The sequence below is a fragment of the Miniopterus natalensis genome, chromosome X (genome assembly GCF_054644295.1).
Source record: "Miniopterus natalensis isolate mMinNat1 chromosome X, mMinNat1.hap1, whole genome shotgun sequence".
In the NCBI taxonomy this organism is placed as follows: Eukaryota; Metazoa; Chordata; class Mammalia; order Chiroptera; family Miniopteridae; genus Miniopterus; species Miniopterus natalensis.
In genome coordinates, this window is record NC_142103.1 from 231,197 (window position 1) to 254,948 (window position 23,752).

At 39.4% G+C, this 23,752-nt stretch overlaps 1 long non-coding RNA gene across 1 annotated transcript in view; it reads left to right on the plus strand.

Moving 5' to 3' along the window:
• Positions 1 to 5,871: 5,871 nt before the first annotated feature.
• The window catches only part of LOC107530068 (uncharacterized), a 63,716-nt gene continuing 45,835 nt past the window's right edge, over positions 5,872 to 23,752 (plus strand). Inside the window, exons 1-2 of the long non-coding RNA XR_001602501.2 lie at positions 5,872 to 5,955; positions 7,393 to 7,504. This is a non-coding gene — a long non-coding RNA (uncharacterized LOC107530068). The remainder of the gene's footprint in view (positions 5,956 to 7,392; positions 7,505 to 23,752) is intronic.

Sequence of the window (23,752 nt, forward strand, 5' to 3'; positions counted from 1 at the left end):
TCTTTGTCTTACAAGAAACTAAGAGTCAAATTATTGTTCATTTTAAATAGTTTCTCTTCATCTGGGTTAGGTGTCACACACTGAGGTCCAAATGTTGCCTGTAAATGAACTATGGATGAATTATGTTCAACTAGCCTGTTTAAAAATATTCACATGGTTTTTGGATATACATATATATGTATATATATGTGTATACACACACACACACACACACACACACACACACACACACACACACACACACATATATATATATATATGTTTTTTCTTCACCTCCTTTCCAAATTGTCTTAAATCTTGCCTGATCCACAAATTTATACTTCTTGCCTTAAGCATCTGAGTTTGCAAACTCTGATTCAAATCTTCCCATATACCCATTTTTCCTCCCCTCTACTCTTATTATAATTTGACCCTTATATTTTTGCCTCTTGTTTAAACAATTTGGTTTTATTGTGTTGCTACTAAAATATTGTATTTAGGCAGCCTAAAATCCTTCTGGAGAAGTGGATGATGCGATGCATAAAGATATAAAGACATTACATATACCTCCATAAGAATTTGTATTTCTAAAGCTAATTATTTAGGTGTATCTGATTCTATCACATTATCAAATGAAATTGTGTGAAAATTCACATTAAAGGTCAGCCAGAAAGTGCATTCAAAGCTCATAGACTTAAGGTTGGCCAGAGATCAGATGAAACTGTTGGGGCCCAATTCCTTGGGAGGATGACAGGAATGTTTGCTGGAGTAATTTAGAGGAAAAGGCATTATTCTTAACGATCCTGGAAGGATCCTTAAGTGTGTGAAGCTGGAGGGTGGAGATTAATATTTATTAGCTAGAATAAGACCCTGTGCCTTCTGGAAAATGGTCAATTGGTAAAAATATTGGTAGTTCCTATGCTAAGATGGGTCATCTCACTTTTTCCCCCTGGACCTTTTATAATTGTTCTCAATGCTAAACTGCATATGCAGGCTGAACCATCTGTCCCTCTTTTCCTCTATGGATATTTTTCTACCTTAAAGGGCAAGAAAATTGAAGACTGCTATCAAATTAGTAAACTCTGTGAAGTGGGTAGTAAATAGTCTCTGGATTAGGAGGCTTAAAAAGATTTAGAATGATTTGTGGGTCATTGATCTCTCCTCTTTCCAGTTACTCTGGATCAATCAGAGATTTATTTACAACATGTGCCCCACCCACTTCACATGTGCTTTTGAAGTGCTGGGTCCAAACAGCTCAGTGTTGGTAGGGGCATTAGAGATTGTGTGGTCCAACCCATACCCAATGTCTGAATACCAGGCAATTTTTATTCAGCTTTGTTTGAATGTCTCAAATGATAGAGAATCCACTACCTCATGAAGCATAGATTCCATTTTTGCACATCTCTAAATGTTGAGAGTGTTTCTTATATTGAATTAAGATCTGTGTGGTATAATTGAAAAAGCACTGACCATGAGGCAGGTCTGATCCTACTTCATGGGATGGTCCCGAGGATTAAATGAGATCATATATGAAAACTGTATGTCCATGGTGTGGTATGGGAAAGGAGCTCAAGAATACTTGGCTTAAAATACTAATGTACTTTCAACGTAGTTTTAGCTCTTCCTTTGGGAGCCTAGTGACTATGTCCAATCCCTTATTCTTTTGATATCACTACTAAAATTAATGAAAATATTGACTGTGCTCACCTGGAGCCATAGCCTCACTAGCTAAAGCCCTGACCATCCTCAAAGGCTGTGAGTTCAGACCCTTTATTTCTCTAACTGACCTTTTCTGTATTTGCTTTAATTTTTCAGAGCAACCCTAAAAGTGTGTGGCCCAGCCAGAGCCCCCATGCATCTTGCAGGAAGCCTTCCCCATTAGCCAGCATCCCTCAACCAGAGTCCCAGACATAGCTTATGAGACAACCCCTCTATAGAGCCTCCATTGCCTTGTTGAAGTTTTTCAGTTGTGTAATGGCCTGACAGCAAAGAAGATGGCCTGGATTCTCAAGGGATAGGCCACTTTCCAACATATCTTTCATTTGAATACTTCAGTTATCCTCTAGTGCCTCTTTATAGTTGCCATCACTTTCTGCTAATTTCTTGATTATTCTGCCTAGGCAGTAGTAGAAGCCAATCTTCTTTCGAGTTGCCAATTTTCATATTTCTTAACTGTAATTAGCCTTTATCAGACTCCAGATACTTCTCATCAGAATCCAGTTTTCAAATTGCAGATATGTTAGAAAGTGAGGGGCCATGATCCTAAGCAGTCCAGGATCTGGAGGCCTTTTGGAAATGAGCTATTCACCAGTGGAAACCTGGGTGATTTTGTGCCAGTCAGTCCTTAAAAGGGGCATGAGGCTGCTGAAAAAACCTAATACTAAGGGCTAGACCACTTTTCTCTGTCCTTGGCTGGTTGGGTAACCATAGGTAAGAAACTTCTCTTTCTATACAAGTGAAGATACACCTGCCTTACCTGCCTAAAATTTTCTGTAAAGGCAAAAATTAATTAATTGATGAAGAAATGCTTTGAAAAGCACAAGCTCTATATTTATGCCAGGATTGTATTACCATTCGTAATCATTCTAGCATCTGATGGGCTGCTTGTAAGTGTGACTAGAATCTTGGTGTGTAAAAATGGGCCACCAGCCATGTGGCTGGGGCCTCAGGGTCTCAGCTGGTCTGGATCTGCCAGTGTTTGGGTGGATCTAGGCTTCCAGGTACAGACTTGTTGGCAAGGGCTGCCCATTCAGCCTTCACCTTACCAGACCTGCCTCACTGGTATATTTGAGGCAGTGACCTAAACTCTAATCCTTCCCAGGCACATTGCTGTTAATCTGCCACCCCAACTCTGGATGTACTACTCCCACTGCCAGTACCCCATTTCTCTGGCTGCTCCATCAGTGGTCAATACCTTCTCTCTGATTTCCATATGTCCTGGCTCATACTGCATTGAACACATCTCTTCAGCTTAGTGATACACCCAGACACACCCAGGTGATTGAGGTTTGATTCCTGGTCAGGGCACATGCCTGAGTTGCAGGCTCAGTCCATAGCAGGGGACATACCAATCAATGACTCTCTCTTTATTGATGTTTCTATCTCTCTCTCCTTCTCCCTTCCTCTCTCTGAAATAAATAAAAAATATTTTTTAAAAAAGAAGATATCTGAGTACCTCCTGACTCAGTCAAGTTGGCACATAGTATTAGCCATCATGACCCACCCCTTGTCAAGTTGGCACCCATACACTTCTTTGTAAACTGTGCTTATTCCCCAAATAAAGATAATAACAAGGTCATAAATCCATCTAACATGATTTAATTATTCTAGTGCAAACTAAAACACACTAACCCCTTATCCAGAAGAGGAGGGAAAGTCCTTGAATGATGTTTACTATTCTCCTCTACATCTTGTAACTAACTTAAATGCTATGATATAAAATTATAACTGGAGTAACTTGTGCAATTTTAGAGCTTCCATGTAACATCTGTACACTGTGTAGTAATTTGTGCTCCACTAAGTGTGTTTTCACTTACAGCATTTCAAGTGTGAACATCTAGTAGTACTCCTCAGAACTAGCCAGAATGTCAACTTCTAGAGAAGCCTTTTAGTAATCCAAATGTCAAATTCTCCTTGTCTTTTGATAAGCTAGACAGACCCTACAGGATCTGTTTCCCATTAGTTAGAAGTTTCCCATAGGACCAACAAATGCTGTGCTAAAGATTCTGCAAAGCAGAAACAAGATGCCCCCAAAGATATTTGTTATACTCATCAAATCAGATTGATAACAAATGGAATGGATTTTAATGACCATCTTAGGATCTCTGGGTTTCAGGAGGGCTTGATAGCTGTTTACAGATGGGAGGTGGGGTGCTACACTAGCAAATGAACTGGAACATTCAGATCTGTGATACACTTGTATTTCCTAACTCTGTTTCAATATTATCTGTGACTAGTTTTGTTGTATTCATGTTTTTGTTTTGTTTGTCACAAACATAGCTATTATAAAATTCTCTGAGGTCAAAAAAGTGCAAGATAAAAACCTTATGGAAAAAGTGGGTCACTGGCTCAGAGAATGGGTGTGTGAAGGACATTCTATGGCCTTAACTACTTTGAGTCACACAACTTGGCCTTTAATGCACTTTTTGTATGAGGGGAGGTATCATCTTCCACAGAGGTCCCCACTGGGAATGTGGTTTATTTCCTAATTCAGAGTCTGGTTTGGGGCAGATTTTGGGCCTGGGTTATCCATATCTCAACTGAGAATATTGAGGCTTGTGTCAATTTTCCATGGCAGAGCTTGTAAACCAGGTGTGCAATGGCAACGCTTTTGCCTCAACCCAGAGGCTCATAATCCACAGAAGAGTTTTCAGTTCTCCAGGTAATTAGATATTCTTTCCCAGAACCCATTATTTATGCAAAGTGCAACTCTTGGTACAGCAGAATGAACACTACTGTACACTGAAATTTTTCTATGGCCCTTGGATGGCTGACAACATAAAAGTTTTACTTTAGCTCAGATTCAAACTCTAACTTAATTTACACATTACTGAAAACATTAAAAAGCATAAATCAGTTCAATTTTGAAAGTTCCTTTATGATATTTTGAAAACAGCCAAATCCCCCTGCTTGTCTGGACTCTTTCCCACTGCCTGCCACATCTCATGGCAGGGTAAATAACTAGAGAAAAAGCAGGTTTTCAGCTGCAGCTCAGGTTACTCTATCACCTTTCCTGTGTGGCAGGCCGACCCCTGCTGACATGGAGAATGAAGACAAGAAAATTACTTCATTATAATGTGCCCTGATCAATTACAAGCATCTAGGGTTTGGGTCTGTCCATCTGCTACTCTGGTCTGACAGTGCACCTAGCTGTGGGTTATGAAAACAAGGACTGTGTTGCCTTAACCCCTAGGAATTAGCAAGCCAGAGGTTTTCAAACCCTCAGAGTTGTTCTTCTGTAGTATGTTCCTGTTGAAGTCAATGTGTTCAAGCTGGACAGCCTTAAGAAATCATCTAATTTACGCTTTCTTGTTCCAAAAGCCAAGAGATGGCAAGTGGTTTGTACAAGGCCACAACATAAGTTGACAGTAGAGTCAAGTCTAGATCCCAGAAAACCTTTCTGGTCTCAAACATTGTAGCCCCAAGTGATGGCAGTGATGTTTAGTTTGGCCAGTAAATGCTTCCCTTCACTCTCTTCCAGCATCCAGGGTCACCAGATCCTATAGAGTTTACCTCTTTGTTAATGGTTGATCACTCTGAAGGTATAGTAACCTGGCCTCCTGGGGAGTCCAGGTTTATGCTAGTTGTCCCTAGGTCATTCTTTGTAACATCAAGCACTTTCTAAGCACTTTATGTTTACCTTCTCACTTTTCACAACGCCCCAATGAAGTAGTGCCATTATTTTCATTATGTCTTAGAGAAGTAAAGTAACATACCAAAGGTCATACAGCTATTAGGTGATGTAGCTGAGATTAGAATCAGGCTTCTAAGACCACCTTTTTAACCACTATGCTATACACATCTACCATCTCTTACCTGAAACCTGTGGAGCTAGGTGTGGTTAAGAGTTTTAAAAATTTCAAATTTTAAAAATATAATATATTGCATATATCATATATTACATAAAATAGTGCAGCACCCATAATCAAATAATTTTTCTGCAATGAAATGTATGAATATTCACATTGTGTAGAATAAATAAAGACTATAAATCTCCTCCCACCCCCAGTTCAAGTCAGTTTTGCCACAAAATGAGTTAAGAACAAATGTTCCATGCTCAGATCTATTTAAATTTTGACAGTACAGACAGGCAGCTGAGGATTTGTACTGCTGTCATCAACATATCTCTCATATTGATCCTGTCTTGTTTGTCCCTACAGCTGGCTGGCCATGTCAGGGCCACCATTGCTTCTCAACTGGGTGTTGAAGTAGCCTGTCTTTGGACAACAAAACTGACAATGAAGGGGCTTCTTGAAGGTAAGAGAAATTGGCTAGCATTACAAGGGGCTTTCAGGCCTCTGGCTATGTTGTCAATCACTTATACTCAGGTTTACCCAGGTCCTATTTTTCCTTAGAGAATCATTTTGTCTGTGTTCTGGAGTGTCAGTTGCTAAACATGTATTTCATCACTGGACAAAATGAGAGTATCAACTTATCCGCTGTCTAAATCAGTGTGCTTTTGAGCCATTGAATTGCCATTTTCCTGCTTCAAGTGAGAAGGGAGTGTACCACAAGTGGCTACAGGGCAAAAGAAGCTGGATCATATTCATATGGATTGGTGAGTTATCAAACACATCAAAAGTCAATGACTCTGTGCAAGAGAAAACTTTGCAGAACTCAGCATCTGTGATCTGAGAGGGGCATACCCCATTCTATGAAGCCACCATCTTGGTCTTTTGAAGTTGAAAGTTTGGTTCTTCTTGCTGATAGTAGGAGTGACATAGGTAAAAATGATTGTCCAAATGTGGACAGCTCTGTCCAGACCACAAAGACTGCCCTTCATGGCTGCATGTAATTCTCACAACAGCCCTGAGATGGACATAGGCCCCAGCAACCTCTTGACAGCCTGGCTGAATAGCTCTGGAGTGAACTCAGAAATATTTTATTATTCATAGAACAAAAATTTAAACTGTCAGAACTAAATTCTTATATTCTTCAGTGTGTGCTTAAATTATTTCCTAAAGAAGACCTACTAAATTCAGGAAATTCAATTTGTGGTTGAACAACAGTTACAGTTTTTAATGGTAGATGATACAGTGTGGATATTAAAAGATTAAAATATTATTATAGAGATGACAAAAAACATAAACATCTGTAAACTGATGAAGAAAAATATATGCAAAAATGCTTCTCTTTTACTCAATCAGAGTGAAAAGCTAAATACAAAGTAGACAACTACAAAGATCAAAGTATCCCTGAGCAAGCTACTCATGAAAAAATATAAATCTGTGATGAAGAAATGTACATAGAAAGGTGGCTCAACAGGTGAAGCAGACATAATATGAAGTTCTTGCAACATTTAAAGCATTTTATATATTCCAAAATAAGAGTATAGTTCAAATAAATACAGTCCATTGTATGTCAATTATGCCCTAATTATAACATGAAAAGGAAATTATAGAGTTAGTCATCCGACAAGGTGCTCTCTGTGGGCACTTTGGTAAGAGGGAGACCATATGAGTAGGAGCAGGTAACATATGACACACTAGTCTTCAGGGAAGCATAGGCAATTTTCATACATGAGCCACCCACCACTTATAAATGACATCTTCTGTGACCATGGCATTTTATTAGCTCTAAGGAAAATTTTTCTGAGGAAGCAGTAGTTCAAGGCTGAAATCACCATTTTTACAGGGCACATATTTGCAACTGAATAGTAGCCAAACTAGGCCCTTTTGTTCTCCCCCCACTCAGGAAGCCCTGGAGGTGAAGAAGTGACTTTTCCGAAGGCATGAGTCCAACCCATGCAGAACTGAGACATACCTTAATGTCCTCTTCAGTACCAGCCTAATTACTACAGCACCAGGTATTTATGCTATGGTTTTACTTTTGTCAACACTCTTTGTCAACCTCTATTAATTCTACTTGTAACAGTGATGGCCCTGTGAGGTATAAGACAGGCATTATTATTCCCGTGCTTTGATATGCCGTTTAAGACTCGTCTCTAATCTCTGAGGGCAGAGCAAGATTATGACAGTTTCATAGGGGCATAAGCCTACCACACTGTCCTCCTTACATACTGTAGGTACTTAATAACTATTCTTTTTTTTTTTGCTTGGGAGGAGAGTTTAAATGTTTCAATTCACTAAGCCGGGCATGGCTCAGTGGTTGAGCACCAACCTAGGCTCCAGGAGATCACATTTTGATTCCCAGTCAGGGCACATGCCCAGGTTGTGGGCTCAATCCCTAGTTGGGGATGTGCAGGAGGCAGCCAATCAATGACTCTCTCATCATTGATGTTTCTATCTCTCTCTCTCCCTCTCCCTTCCTCTCTCTGAAATCAATAAAGACATATTAAAATAAAAAGAAATGTTTCAATTTCTTCGTGTCCCCCATGTGATACTTCCAAACTTACAATTTATACCATCCAGTTGTCATTTGCTTTTGATGGAATGACTTGACTACACAAAAAAAATTAAGAAGATTGTTATACATTTTGATTGAAACCAAATAAATGAATTCCGTTGATGAGCAGAAAGCTACTTTTACTGATGCATACATTCATTTATAGTCTTTACCCCAGGAGGTTCACTGGGGACCCTAGATTCTGTATAGATTTCCTCTTCCCGATAATGACTATTTCCAGAAGTTTGAGCAGCTGAACCATGGTAGAAAATACCACAGTTCAACCAGGGAGACAGACATGTATTTCCTGCTTTCTTGTGGGAGTCTGTCATGGCTCCCTTTTTGCTCTCTCTCTGAATGGCAGTGTGGAAAAGGGTGAAAAGACACAGAACTTTAGAGTAAACCTGATTTAGATTAAAATTCCTGCTCCTCCACTTACTAACTCTATGGTCCAAAGTGAGTAACTAAATCTCTTCAAGCCTAGTTTTCATATGAATATAATAGGGTTAGTACCAATATTGACTTTATGGGGTTAAATGACAAACGTGAGTGGAGAACTGGGCTCAGTGCCTGGTGCTAATGCTGGGTGCTCTAATTCTTGGTATGAGCAAACTTGTGTTGAATTTGCTCAGTTAGGCCTTAGGGCCACTGAATAGGGCTGAACTGTGTAAGCTTCTGCTTGGGTGGTATTATGGCCAAGTTAATTTCCAGCAATGTGAAATTGATGGGTCAAAGGCCATGTGAGTTTTAAATTGCTGTGGATAGTGCAAAATTGATCCCTTGAAAGATGGCATCTATTTACACTCTCACCAACACTATATGAGATGCCTATTTCTCTCATCTTCATCAGCACACAGTATAATATAGCTTTGTGTTTTGTTGATCTTCTAAGCAGAAAATGATATTGCATTGCTTTGATGTACATTTCTTATAAGTGATGCATCATATTTTCTTATGCCTACTTTAAGAAAACCATTCATTTGGTACTGTGGCTTTGGGGTTAGTTGCAGTCAGATGGCGCTCTATGGGGTTAAGTGTGGGAGATACCAGTCAAAGGTGGTCTTTGGATCATTGCATTCCCCTGTGCCTAAGGACCTCAAAGACCTGAGAGAAGTTTTCCATCTCAGTTGGACTGAGTGTGCTGCCTCTGGTTCCAGGTAAAAGGCCAGGGAAGCAAAGAAGGGTTTAAAATCATTCAGTTAAGAAGTCACAAAAATGACCTATATTTCCAACTCTGCCATTTACTTGCCATGGGAAGGTGACAAAATCACCCACACTTTTTAAACTAACCCATACATTTATTTTTTGGTGGGGTTAGTAAGGGATTAGGACTTCCCATTTTGGCGTCTCACCATACTTAAGGTTGTCAGATAAAATATAGGATACACAGTTAACTTTGAATTTCAAATAAACAATGAATATATTTTAGTATAAGTATGTCCTGTGCAATATGCTCTTTCCCCCTTAAATTTGGAAACCACAGCTGTACTGCAGGTTCTATATATACTTTTTGCATTCTCATATCAGTCTCTCTGATTCTCAGTTTCCTACTCTGGAAAATGGGGCCAATAACATCAGCCCTGAAACCCTCACAGGGCTGTTGTGATCAAATGGGATAGTACATATGACATTATTTGGCAAATTATGATATGCTCTTTAAATATTAGATGATAATATCAATATTTAAATGTAGTATGTGCAGAACTGGCATTATAGAGGGGCTCCTCAAATGAGAGCCCTTCTTCCTCTCTTTGCCCATAGCAAAAATTAGATTGGGAGGTGGTTGAGAAAGTATGAACTGCATCTCAGGGACTGTGGGTGTCATAGAATAAGCCACCATTATCCTCTCCAAAACAAACATAACAATGTTTCATATTTTGCACTAAATAAGTACTTGATTTTAAATATAACTCTCTGTTAAACTGATATATTTTAAAAATGCCTGCATGGGTTATTTTCCCTAAAGAGCACCAGGAATACATTGCAGTCTCCTTCCTGCTTAACAGTGTGTAGTAATAAAAGTTCTATCACCCTTAGAATGCTTATTATGGTGACAAATCACTAGGAGAAGGAGGAAATGATTTAGTACCTGCTCAGTTCCATTTATTCAGATCCTGTGCATTCCAAATCTGAGGCATGAAACCCTGTTTGGAGGGCAAGTGGAAAGCAATGTATTGGGGAATGGTACTGGGTTACTTTTCCACCTGGATATCATTTTCAAATTGTAGCAGAGCAATTAAATTTTTTATTACTGAAGTTTGATTGCCTCCCTCCCACCACCACCTCTCCCCAAATAGCAATTCTCTTGTCTTCTCATCGAAGTGAGGCCTGCTATAACTTGAAGAGCATGAAAGGGAACATGGGGAGGAGGTCAGTGTGGAGGGCACCCAGCAGGTTTGATGTGTCAGTGGATAAATGATGGGATCACATCTGGAACAGTTTGGTGAATAAATAAAATGTGAAACCTCATATATCACTGCCCACCTTCCAATCTGTAAGGGAAAGAGCAAATAAATTCTTTAATGACCTTGTAAATCACATAAAATATAGTGAATAAACTCTAGAAATTTTGTGGCTAAAAGTGTCCATATTAAATAATGAGTTTAAGAGTGGGAAAATGCTTGAAATATAGGATGAGCCTTCCTCATAAAGTACTGTTTTATTTTATATGTTATTTATTAATGCACATTTGTATAGCTTTGAATAATGTAATTTAGATTTTTAACTCAGTGTTATAGAAACACTCTTCCTTCAGATATGTTCCCAGAGGAGTTTTATATTTCTACCGAGTAAAGGTTGTTCTCAATTTTTATAGTTTTGCCTGCTACAAGATTCTGACACCTACAGCCATAATTAACTTATGCATATTTCCATTGCCATTAGCTTTAGGAAATATTTAGGACAACATAGGTACAGGAAATTCCATTTGCCAAATATTAATTAGAATTGAGGTGTGTTTCTGGGCTCCTCAGGACATGTTTGGAAGTGGGAGGGGGCAGAAGTGACATGTGTTGACTCTGTCAAGGATCCATCACATATACCATTTACTTAAAGGGGCCATCTATGTGTATTTTGTATTAAACAGCAACTGGCAGCAGGTGGTCTCCTGCCCCAGGAGATCTGTATTCTAGTTTTGGTCATTCCCCTGTCTATATGACCTCAGATAAGCCTGTTCTCTTCCTACCTCTACATCTTCATCTGCAAAATAAATGAGAGTGGGCCTACTTGCTTGCCAAAGGTCTTCCCAGCTCTGACACTTCTGAATTCTGAATTCTCTTAATTGTCACTCTGGATAGGCAGCAACTTTCTGACCAACAGGTAAGTTTGATAATGGTGCTAAGAGACATGAGCAAATGCCCTTCCACAATTGTTTTCATAACCATAAAAGGAAAGAAGAGATTACTTGCACCAAATATTGGGCTTTGCCATCATTTTAAGCAGGCTAACACTGCTCTGACCTGTGCTCTGGGTCACCAGGTGTTAGTGAGCTCTTTGGTCCCAAAGTGTAAAACTGAGGAGAGCCATCATGCCCACCACTCATGGCCTGCAGCCAGCCAGTGGCTTCTCCCTCCCAGCCTCACATGGCACATGCCCAAGACTATCTGGAGGGTGAATTTGGAAATACAGTTTATCCTTGAACAACATGGAATTTTGTTCAATAAATATGTACAGTTCTATAAATATAAAAAAATAGTAAATAAAATATCACATGCTCCCAGGCTGCTCTGTAGGTAGATCCAGCAAATGCCACATTTAAATCAGTGTGGTTCATTGTTAATAAGTAAGGCCAGTTGCTCTGGAGGATATGACTGAACTTTACATGTATTGGACAAGTATTATGTCAGGTCTGAGGACATGGGAAGCCAGCTGTCCTCCTTCTCTCCTTCCCCAGCCAATGCCTTGAGGCTACTTCTCTTCTAGTAAGTGAGCCTGGTTAAAGCTGTCTACTCCAGAATCCTGGCTCGGGCCCTTGGGGAAGAAGAACTTGGCTTGCTCTCATTGTCTTTCTCACTCTGTTACTCTCTGTCCTACTAGGATGGGCAATCTGAGGGAAAGTTGCTGACTTACAGGTCTCATCTTGATTGTTGTAAGATTTAATAATGTGGTAATGAAGCCCCTGGTTATAGCTCTGAGTGGCCTTCCCTTTTGAATGTATGGAACACATCTGAAACTACTCAGTTAAGGATGCCATTAAGCAGTTGTTTCCCCAAATGACAGATGGTCAGCTATCTCCCATAATTGCACCATCAGTTGAGTATTTACATGTGTATTCTGGACATCTCTAGCATCAGATTGCTGTGGGAACCACAGTTAAACTCAGAGAGAAAGTTTGGCAGGGACCTTTAAACAACATGTCCCTTAATTACTCAGTTGCTCATTTTCTGTATTTTCAAATGGGAAATTCTTAGAATCCTGTCTAATCGACTTTGCCATTTTGAGGTCCCAACGATTGTGTGTCCCAGAAATCTTGGAACTGAAACATGCACTTTGTTGCTGGTTGGTGGAGTTGTGTTCAAAGAAGAAAAGCCAGCTCTCTGCCTTTTGAAAGAATTCGGAGATGGAGCAAGATCTCTCCTCATCTTTCAGACTTCATTGGCTCATTAAGATCCTCCATCTGTGTTTGATTGGGAAAGTCAAGCAAAGTGAAACTGAAATCCAACACAAGGAGAATTAATTTCCAGGTTTGTCTTTGGGTGTCTCACTAGACTAGCCTTTGGGGATTTGGAAGAGAGTATCATCTATTGGTGAGACAGAACCATTGTTACTGTCCTCTCACCTTGCACTCTCTTAACAATTAAAATAAACTGGAGCTGTTGAGCAGTGTGAAGAGCCTTGATGAATGAAGATCTAAATGCTGGCTTTGCTTCTGGCTGCCTTTGTGACCTTGGGCAGGCACTTGACCTTGTCTGTCTAAAGTGGAGATAATACTATCTCCCAGACAGAGTTGTGGAGATTAATTGAAATGATGCTTATGAAATACTGTGTAAACTGTGAATTACTGTTCCAGTACTTTGAACATGGCCAGTCCCTTACTCTACAGAGACTGTTATATTCTGACCCTGTGGGTATTTCTCTCATATGAAAGTTATAGTGTTTTCTATCCAGGTGAGGAAATAGTGTATATGAACACAGACCCTGGTACAAATGTACACAGATAAATCTATGTGTTGAAAAAATGCAGGAACAAAGCATTATTTCTTGGATCAAAAATGAGTAGTTGAACATGAGTGTAAATCAGATAGAATGCACATTTTTTCAGTTTTAAGTTCATCCCAGGGCAATGCCCTATAAGTGTGGTATCTCTCTCAGTGTGACCAATTGCAATGTATACAGATTCAGCAAAGGAGCAGGGAAGGGGCAGTAAGAGACAGGGTGATGGTGTAAGTAAGAAGTGTTCCAGAGTATCTAGAGTTAGGTACATTCCCCAAACCACCTCCAATGTCCAATGCTGATGGAAAGCTTTTACAGCTCATGGATTGATATATATTCGACAAATTATTTTGATATAATTTTCTTTGTACAAATTCAGGGCCAATCATTTCTTGCTAGAATGAAGAATTAGGACTTGCTTTGTTCTTGCCTACTGAGGGGCAGAAATCAGTCTACATAGGTCAATGATGCCACAATCCAGGAGATCATGTAGCGAACAGCCTCTGAGGTTACTAAGAAGGGACTGAACTTTGGCTGAGGTTTGGTGTGACTGATAACATGATTCCAATTCCTTCAGTATTGCTGCTGAAGCCCACAAATGGCTTGCTATTTCAGAATAACTCTAAATTGTACAGTTATTGTGATGAGTTTGTGTTGAACTGTTAACCCTTGGAGGTTACCCTTGCCTGGAGTGAGTGTCATTGATTTCAGGGCAGGATATCTTAACCTGGTTTGTGCCCTTACACCCTTGGTGGTCTGCTGAAGCCTCTATACCCATATCAGAAAACAGACTTTAAATCCATGAAATATATGAGATTGCAAAAAAGAATCAATAATGCTGCAATATAGTTATAAGATGTTTTACCAAACAAAATTTTGATACAGTAGCATATGTACTTTTTAGCAAGGAGTTTTGAACAACTACTGTAACTTTAGAGTAGTAAATATAAATGACATTTGAGTTCAACAACTCTAATGTGATTTGCAAATATCTCTAATTTCTTTGGTAACGTCACAAATAATGACTACCAATAATACCATTGTGGGTGATTACTTACATTCATTGATTGGGGGAAATTCTAAATTTTATTCACAAGTTAGTGAAATCAACAGTGAAACTTTTGTCTAATTCCTGCTCCTAATTTGCAAGTCAAGAACCCCTGCTGAGGCCCATCTCTGGGCCATGTGGCAGGAGCCAAGGCTGCTAATTCCCTCCTCTCCCTCTTCTGAGCAGTTTGGCCTTGGAAAGGACTGGAGATTTCCTAGGGAGCATCTGTCCTGGGCTTGCAAACTTTTGTTCTTGTTCCAGCTCCACCAATTTTCTGTGTGACCTAGGTCAAATCACATATCCAATTTGACTTTCAATGTTTTCATTTGTGAAAAGAGATGGGTGGATTAAATCATCTCTTAAAACACCTTCCAGTTGTGATGTATCTATGATTTAAGGATGCCATTGAAAAATTTTAGTCATACTAATCTTGGGGAAAGTGGATTATAGGAAAAACATGGAGTTTGGCACCCACAGTCCTGAGTTAAAGGCACAGATTTTCTAGTTACTGTGTGTGATCTTGTACAAATTACTTGGAACCTACCTCAGCCTTAGTTTCCTTATCCATAAAATGGGAACAATCATAGTATCTACTTCATAGCGTTAATGTGAAGCATTAACCAGATAATGTTTTTGTTTATTTATTTCTCAGGTGGTTCCATAAAAGATTTGAGAAAGCTTGGTAATCCATACCCTGTTCACCATGTAATGCATACTAGGCTCTCAGAAAATGGCTAGACAATGATGTTCCACTTATTGCCTCAAATAGCTCCTTCAGAGGAGGTAACATGGATTAGGCTCCCTCTACATTGACTAATCAGCACTAACACCTGTTTTAACACCCCCATTTTACAACTGAAACAACTGAGGCTGTGAGGCTCAAGGACTCATCTCTCTGTCTTTCTCTTTTGGACTATAGCTAGAATGGGCACTTTGATATGTTCTTTCAATTTCTTAATTTCATGATAAAATGCTAAAGCTAATTTTATTCTCTTCATTTCCATTAGGGACATCACAAATAATCTTTTTTTTTTTTTTTTTTTTTAAAGAAAAGCACAAAATGTGAGGTAATAGTTTCATATTTTTAATGTCCTACAATCCTGTTTGAAAGCAAACAGTAAAATTTTTAACTCCCTCATGGTTTCTCACTCAGGTAAACAGTGGAAATAGCTACAAATAAGTGGTTAATTTGTGAAATTCCATAGAAGGCATTAAAAAGATTTTGTCATTAATTTTTAACAATTAAAAAAGTCCTCTAAGATCCTAATAGTTAATGAGCTACTTTATTTCCAAATCCTAGCATCAGAGGTATTCATTTATTAAAATAAAATTTAAAAAAAGAAAAGAGAAAGTATACAAATTGAAGAAAATACAAATAATAAGGAAGTTCTGATTTAGCTCTTGCAATGCCAACATAAGAAGAGGAACCAAGGAAGGCCAAGGACCTTCTGCTTTCATGTCTTGTTGGCTTTTAAAAGTCTCAGGTGGTATCTGTGATTTCTAGTGCTCCCTTCCATTCCAGAGCAAGCTAGTTACAAGAGATCTACATCTGTTCTTGAACTCCTGGCTTTGGGAGCCATGGGCAAGATTGTACATTGCCTTCATTTCCAGATGGATCACTAAGACTCACAGTTTATAAGTCATTCCTCATCCCCTCAGCTTGAAAAAAAGGCCCCTCTGGCCCTAGCATGACCATCCTCCCCACCACCATCACTGAACTGTCACTGGACAATAAACCATGGTTCCTCTCATCCTTAGTACCAGCTCCATGCTAAGTCCATCTTTCTTCTAGCAGCTGTGGGTTTACTGTTTGGTAGAAAAATTGGTATCTTATGGGGCTCATGGATTGTCAGCACAAGGGGAGAGTGTTTCATGCACACTCACATTTCTCACAACAGCAAGGGAATTTATAGAAACCCCTGGCTGGGCATGGCTCAGGGGTTGAGTGTCGACCTAGGATCCAGGAGATCAGGGTTCAATTCCTGGTCAGGGCACATGCCCGGGTTGTGCGCTCGATACCCAGTGGGGGCATGCAGGAGGCAGCCAGTCAATGACTCTCATCATTGATGTTTCTATCTTTCTCTCTCCCTCTCCCTTCCTCTCTCTGAAATCAATAAAGATATATTTTAAAAAAAGAAAGGAAATATAAACAATCAAATCAAGTCTCTTTGACTCTTAAAAATTGTGGCTGGAGAAGGAGAAGGATTATGCTCATGAGAATCATCCCTGTTATGTCCTAAAACAGTAGAAACATTGTCCTGGTCAGGGGCCTATTTCTAAAATATTCCCAGGACTTTAAGTTTTGAAATAATAAAAAAAGCAAAAGAAAATTTTCTGTTATATTCTACCAAGGCAAACACATGGCCAGTCTCCTAGAAACTAGAAATCACAGGATTACGCAGACAGTCTCAAGGGGATCATCACAGACCCTAAATGGAAAATGATTACTCATGCAGAATGTGAGAATATGGAAAGCAAACATAGTACCTTCCCCCAAAGCCTCCCAACCTACTTGATTGGGGTGATTTATTAAAGCATCAAGCAGAAAAGGACAAAACTGCCTTTAGGGACCAGGTAATTTCATGTTTTACTTGCTGGTAAATAAGTCAGTTCCAGATAAATGTACCCATCGTGTGCTATGGTTTCATTTGTGAAAGAATAGACACCAGTTTTCTACCACATTTCCTGCAATGCTGGTTTGGTGGTGATAAACTCCTTTACCCTTTTTTTTTTTTTTTGTCTGTGAAACTCTTTATTTCACCATCTATATTGAATGATAGTCTTACTGGATAGAGTAGTTTTGGTTTCAGATCCTTGCTTTCTATTACCTGAATACATCATGCCATTCCCACTGGCCTGTAGAGTTTCTAATGAGAAGTCAGCTGTCAGTCTTATGGGGTCTCCTTTGTAGCTAACACATTGATTTTTCTCTAGCTTCCTTTAAGATTCTCTCTTTGTCTTGAATTTTTGGCATTTTAATTATGATATTTCTGGGTGTGGGCCTCTTTGGTTTCTTCTTGCTTGGGACTCTCTGTGCCGCCTGAATTTGTGTGACATTTTCCTTGACCAGGTTAGGGAAGTTTTCTGCCATTATTTCTTCAAACAGATTCTCTAACCCTTGCTTACTTTCAACTCCTTCTGGCACTTCTATGATGTGAATATTGTTATGTTACATGTTGTCCCACAGCACCTTTAAACTGTTCTGTTTTTTAATTGTTTTTGTCTTTTTGGTTCTCTGATTGAGTGATTTTTTTCTACCCTGTCTTCTAATTTGCTGATCTAATCCTCAGCTTCCCCTAATCTGCTGTTCATTCCTTTCAATGTTTTTTTTTAATAAATTTTTTTATTTCTGCTATGTCGTTCTTTATTTCCTTCATAGTTTCCATATCTTTTTCATGCTGTTGAGCATCTTTATGGTAAGTATTCTGAACTCTATATCTGATAGATTGCTTATCTCCATTTCATTTAGCTCTTCTTCTAGAGAATTATTATGTTCTTTCATTTGGGGCTTGTTTTTTTTTGTCTCCCCATTTTGGCTGTCTGTCTGAGTTTGTTTCTATGTATTAGGTAGATCTGCTAGGACCTATAGTCTTTTGGGTGGTCTCTGGTGTAAGCCAGTGTCAGAAGGTATTTGTGACTGGCCTTGAGTACCCTGTTTGAAGTTTTCCATACTGCACAGCTTCTGGTTTCCTCCTGGGGCTGGGTGTGTTTGGACAGGACCAAGGTGTGCACCAAGGTCTGCTTTTCCAAGTCCTGGGTCCAGAAGCAAATCAGGAAAAGACTCAAAGCACCCAGAGGCTGTTATTCAGTCTCTTAAGGAGCCTCAGGCTGTAGAAACTCCGTGGGGCAGGGCCAGAGGTTTTCTAGAAGGGTGGGGCAATTGCGTCCCCTTAGGCAAAAGCTGATTAGAAGGTAAATGCTTGAGAAACATGTCCTTTGCCAGATGGGGGAATGACTCAGCACCAAGGTCCAGATGGATGCCCTCTGAGATCTATTCCCCCAGCCAGCCCCCCCCCCCCGGATTCTCCTCACACTGCTCTGGTCCACTCTTCCTCTGCCTGAGCCCAAGGTGAGTGGCCGCACATGAAATTTTGTGCATTGGCCCTTTAAGAGGGTGCCTGCATTTCCAGCCATCTCTCTCTGGCAGACAGAAACCCTGCAGCTTTTCAAGGCTAGATGTTATATGGGTACCTTTCTCAGTTCTGGTGCTCTGAGCTCAGGAGCCCAGCTTGGGGTTTAGACCCCAAAGTTCTCAGTGGGAAGTCCCAACAGCTGAGATCTCCATCTGGACCACCAGCTGCTGCCTGGGGGAGCCCAACAAGCCCCCTCATGCCTCCACATCTCCTACCAATCTCTTTGCAGTTTCCCTTTTCATCCTTGGTTATGAGGGTGCTCTCTAGCTCATCTTTAGTTGCAGTTGATTATTCAGGGTGGCTTTTCTGTATTTTAGTTGTAATTCCAGTTTGCTCCTGGGAGAGTGTTAGTGTATCTTCCACTCAATCCACCACCATCTTGGATCTCCCATTCAGGGTCTCTTAAGCCATGGGATGGAGTCGGAATTTGCCGTAAGTGCAAAGGGGAAGCTTTGAAGTGTTTTATGCATGGAAGTTACATTCACATTCACCTGTGATTGCTTCTGCCCTCATCTCATCTTCCATGTGGCACAGATAACAGGGCCAGGCCCAGTCTGGACCCTCCCTGGGTTTATTTGATGGTCAGCACTTGTGTCCTCTTGACCCACTTCTTGCTCCAGAAACCAACCACCATTTGATTTTCTTGCCATTACCAGGAGAGGCCACTTCTCTTCACTCCACCTTGTGTCTCCTAATGAATCAGCTTAGAAAAGGCCATTTCCCCTATGGTAAGTTTTTTATTCCTCTTGCTGAACCTCACTAACTCTGCTCTCCTACTCTTTTGTTCCTCTGAGTTGCTCTTGGTGTTGGCTTCCTTTCATTATGACTGCTCCTCTGACTCTAGCCTGCCCCAGATGTTCCTCCTGGCAAAAACTTCTATGGCGACAATTCCATCTTCAGACTCCTTATGACTATAAGCCTGGGCCACTTTGCTCTTTGTTCCTGTATCCAATTACAATGTTTTGAATTGTAACCTCTTTCAGCAATGACTTTGGCTTTTGGTACTTGAAAGTTGAGTGTACATCTATTCCAATCTCTAAATAATTGCTCCCAACAGTATGCATAGCAATCCACACAGTTACATTGAAAAATTGATGCCCAAACCCCTCTCTGTTTTTGTTTCCTGTCTTTGCAGGGATGCCAACTACAATTTATGGGTCCTGAGGCACTGTCTTTGTGGTGGGACCGTTCTGGCTTGTGAAAGCCTAACTGGCAGAAAGCCTGACTTTGGCCAGTTATGTTCAGAAGAGGACCTTCTTTAGCCCTTATAGACCTTGAGTTTAAAATTCCCTGTTAATTGTCCAAAAATTATAAACCATTAAAGTTGCTCATTGTTATCCCTATAGCAAAGCTTCAGGAATAGATATACCACCCAACAGTGGAGAAATGGTTTGATGTATTTTGACATATTCACTTAAGATAGCACACTGCCTTAAAAGATGATGATAGTGATGACATAGAAACAGGCAAGCAACTCCATGGTAAGAGATAGAGGTAAGCAACGAACTTGTGTGTGCAACTATCATAGCTGGGAAAGGTTGTATGCTTGTGGATAATAACTGGAAGAGAATATAAAAGACAAAAATAATTATAACCAAATACCCAGTAATTTACCGTTATGAGGTAGCTTCATGCACATTACTTCATTTAATGCTCACAACAACCCTGGGAGGGCAGCACTATTATTATGCTCTTTCTACCAATGAACACAACTAAAGCTCAAGAATGGGTTAGAGGGGGTCAATGGGGGAAAAGGGGAGACATCTGTAATATTTTCAACAATAAAGATAAATTTAAAGAAAGAACTAATTATCTTTTGACTATGACAATCTGATTTATTTAGCTGATGGAATCACAGGTGAATTATTTTGCTTTTAACTTCTATAATGTTGTTACGGAAACAATAATAAATTATAAGTTTAAAAAAATAACTGGAAAATCAGATTTGGGACGTCTTTTTTAAACTTTATATATTTATTTTTAAATACACTTTTAAAAATTGGTTTTATAGAGAGAGGAAGGGAGAGGGAGAAAGAGAGAGACACATAATGTGAGAGAGAAGCATCAATCAGTTGCCTCCCATGTGCAACCAGAACAGGAATAGGGGACCAAGCCCCAAACCTGGGCATGTGCCCTGACCAGGAATGGAACCTGTAACCTTTTGGTGCATGGGATTTCATGCAAACAACTGAGCCAAACCATCCAGGGCTATTTAATTTTCTTAATCCTCACCCCAAGATATGTTTTTATTGATTTTAGAGAGGGAGGAAGGGATCCAGAGAGAGAGAGAGACATTGATGTAAGAGAGAAACAGTTGTAAGTTGCCTCCCATACATGCCCCAACCACTGATTGAACCTGTAACTTAGGTATGTTCCCTGATTGGGAATCAAATCCACAACCTTTTGGCATATAGGATGATGCCCCAACCACTGTGCCACCCAGTCAGAGCTAACTTTATTTTTATTGTTGACACTATTACAGCTGCATAGTATTCCATAGTGTAAATGTTCCACAGCTTTTTTATCCATTCATCTACTGATGGGCACTTGTGCTGTTTCCCGATCTTAGCTATTGTTAATTGCACTGCTATGAACATAGAGGTTCAAAGTTCTTTCTGATTAGTGTTTTAGGATTCTTACAATATATTCCTAGAAGTGGGATCACTGAGTCAAAAGGCAGGTCCGTATTTATTTTTTTGAGGAACTTCCATACTGTTTTCCACATTGGCTGTAGCAGTCTGCATTCCCACCAGTAGTGTACTAGGGTTCCCTTTCTCCACATCCTCGCCAGCACTTGTCATTTGTTGATGGAGCCATTCTGACAGGTGTGAGGTGATACCTCATTGTGGTTTTAATTTGCATCTCTTTGATGATTAGTGATGTTGAGCATTTTTTCATGTCTCTTGGCCATCTGTATGTCCACCTTAGAGAAGTGTTTATTTAGGTCCTTTGCCCATGTTTTAATTGGATTTTTTGTTGCCGTTTTTAAACTTGTTTGAGTTCCTTATATATTTCAGAAATTAACCCCTTATAGGATGTATCATTGGCAAATATACTCTCCCATAGAGTGGGCTCCCTATTCATTTTTTATTTTATTTTATTTTTGTTTAAAATATTACAGATGTCCCTTTTTCTCCCCAGTGACCTGTTCCACCTCGTCCCTTCCCCCTCCCCAGTCCCTCTCCCCACCATTGTCCGTGTCCTTGGGTTGTGCATATATGCATTCTCTATTCATTTTGTTGATGGTTTATTTTGTTGTGCAGAAGCTTTTTATTTTGTTGCAGTCCTATTTGTTTATTTTCTCCTTTGTTTCTCTTGCCCTAGGAGATGTATCAGCACACATATTGCTATGAGAGATGTCTGAGATTTTGCTGCCTACATTTTTTTCTAGACTTTTTATGGTTTCATGTCTTACATTTAAGTATTTTATCCATTTTGAGTTTATTCATATCCATTTTGAGTTCTTGCATATGGTATGAGTTGGTGGTCTAGCTTCACTTTTTGCATGTACCTGTCCAATTTTCCCAACACCTTTTATTGAAGAGACTGTCTTTATTCCACTGTGTGCTCTTGCCTCCTTTGTCAAATATTAATTAAGCTTAAAGGCTTGGATCGATTTCTGGGTTCTCTGTTCTGATCCATTGATCTAATGTCTGTTCTTGTGCCAGTACCAGGCTGTTTTAATTACAGTGGCTTTGTAGTATAGTTTATATCTGGTATCATGATCCCTTTAGCTTTGTTCTTCTTTCTCAAGATTACTGTGGCTATTCACAGCCTTTTTTGTTTCCATATATACTTTTGGAGTGTTTGTTCTAGATCTGTGAAATATGCCGTTGGTATTTTAATAGGGATTGCATTGAATTTATAGATTGCTTTGGTTAGTATGGACATTTTAATTATGTTAATTCTACCAATCCATGAACACAGTATATTCTTCCAGTTGTTTATATCTTCCTCTATTTCTTTTTTCAGTGTCCTGTAGTTTCCTGAGTATAGGTCTTTTACGTCCTTGGTTAAGTTTATTCCTAAGTTTCTTAAAATTTTTTTGCAATGGCAAATGGGATTGTTTTTTAGTTTCCCTTTCTGTGAGTTCACCATTGGTGTATAAAAACGCCATCAATTTCTGGGTGTTAATTTTTTATATTGCTACCTTGCCAAATTCATTTATTAAATCTAGTAGTTTTTTGGTGGAGTCTTTAGGGTTTTCTATGTACAGTATCATGTCATCTGCAAATAATGACAGTTTCCTTCCTCTTTTCCAGTTTGAATTCATTTTATCATTTCTTCTTGTATGATGGCTGTGGCTAGGACTTCCAGTACTATGTTGAATAAGAGTGGTGAAAATGGACCCTGTCTTGTTTCTGTTCTTAAGGGAAATGGTTTTAGTTTTTTCCCATTGAGTATGATGTTGGTTGTAGGTTTGTCCTATATGGCTTTTACTGTGCTGAGGTACGATCCCTCTATTCCCACTTTGCTGAAAGTTTTTATCAAAAATGGCTGTTGGATTGCCTGGTCAGGTGTGGCTGAGCAGTTTAGCATAGACCTAGGATCCGAGAGATCGTGGTTCCATTCTCAGTCAGGGCACATGCCTGGGTTGCAGGCTCGATCCCCAGTCAGGGGCTTGCAGGAGGCGGCCAATCAATGGCTCTTTCATCATTGATGTTTCTATCTCTCACTCCCTCTCCCTGAAATCAATAAGGATTTAAAAAAAAAAAAAAAAAAGTTGTTTGATTTTGTCAGATGCTTTTTCTGCATGTATTGATATGATCATGTGATTTTTGTCTTTCAAATGTTTAATATGATGTATGTCATTTATTGATTTGTGAATATTGTACCAGCCTTGCATTCCTGGAATAAATCGCACTTGGTCACGGTGTATGATCTTTTTAATATATTGCTGGTTCCAATTTGCTAATATTTTGTTGAGGTTTTTAGCATCTATGTTCATCAGGGATATTGGCCTGTAATTCTCTTTCTTTGTAGTGCCTTCATCTGTTTTTGGAATTATGATAATGCTGGCCTCATAAAAAGAGCTTGAAAATGTTTCTTCCTTTTGGATTTTTTTAGAATAGGTTGAGGAAGATAGGTGTTATTTCTTCTTTGAATGTTTGGTAAAATTCGCCTGTAAAGCCATCCAGGCCAGGGCTTTTGTGTGTTGGGTTTTTTTGGATTTTTTTTTATTACTGCTTCAACTTCATCAGTAGTTATTGGCCTATTCATGTTTTCTGACTCTTCCTGATTGAATTTTGGGAGGTTTATTTTTCCAGGAATTTGTGCATTTTGTCCAGGTTGTCCAGCTTGTTGGTGTATAGTTGTTCATAGCATTTTCTTATGATCCTTTGTATTTCTGTTGGGTCAGTTATTACTTCACCTCTTT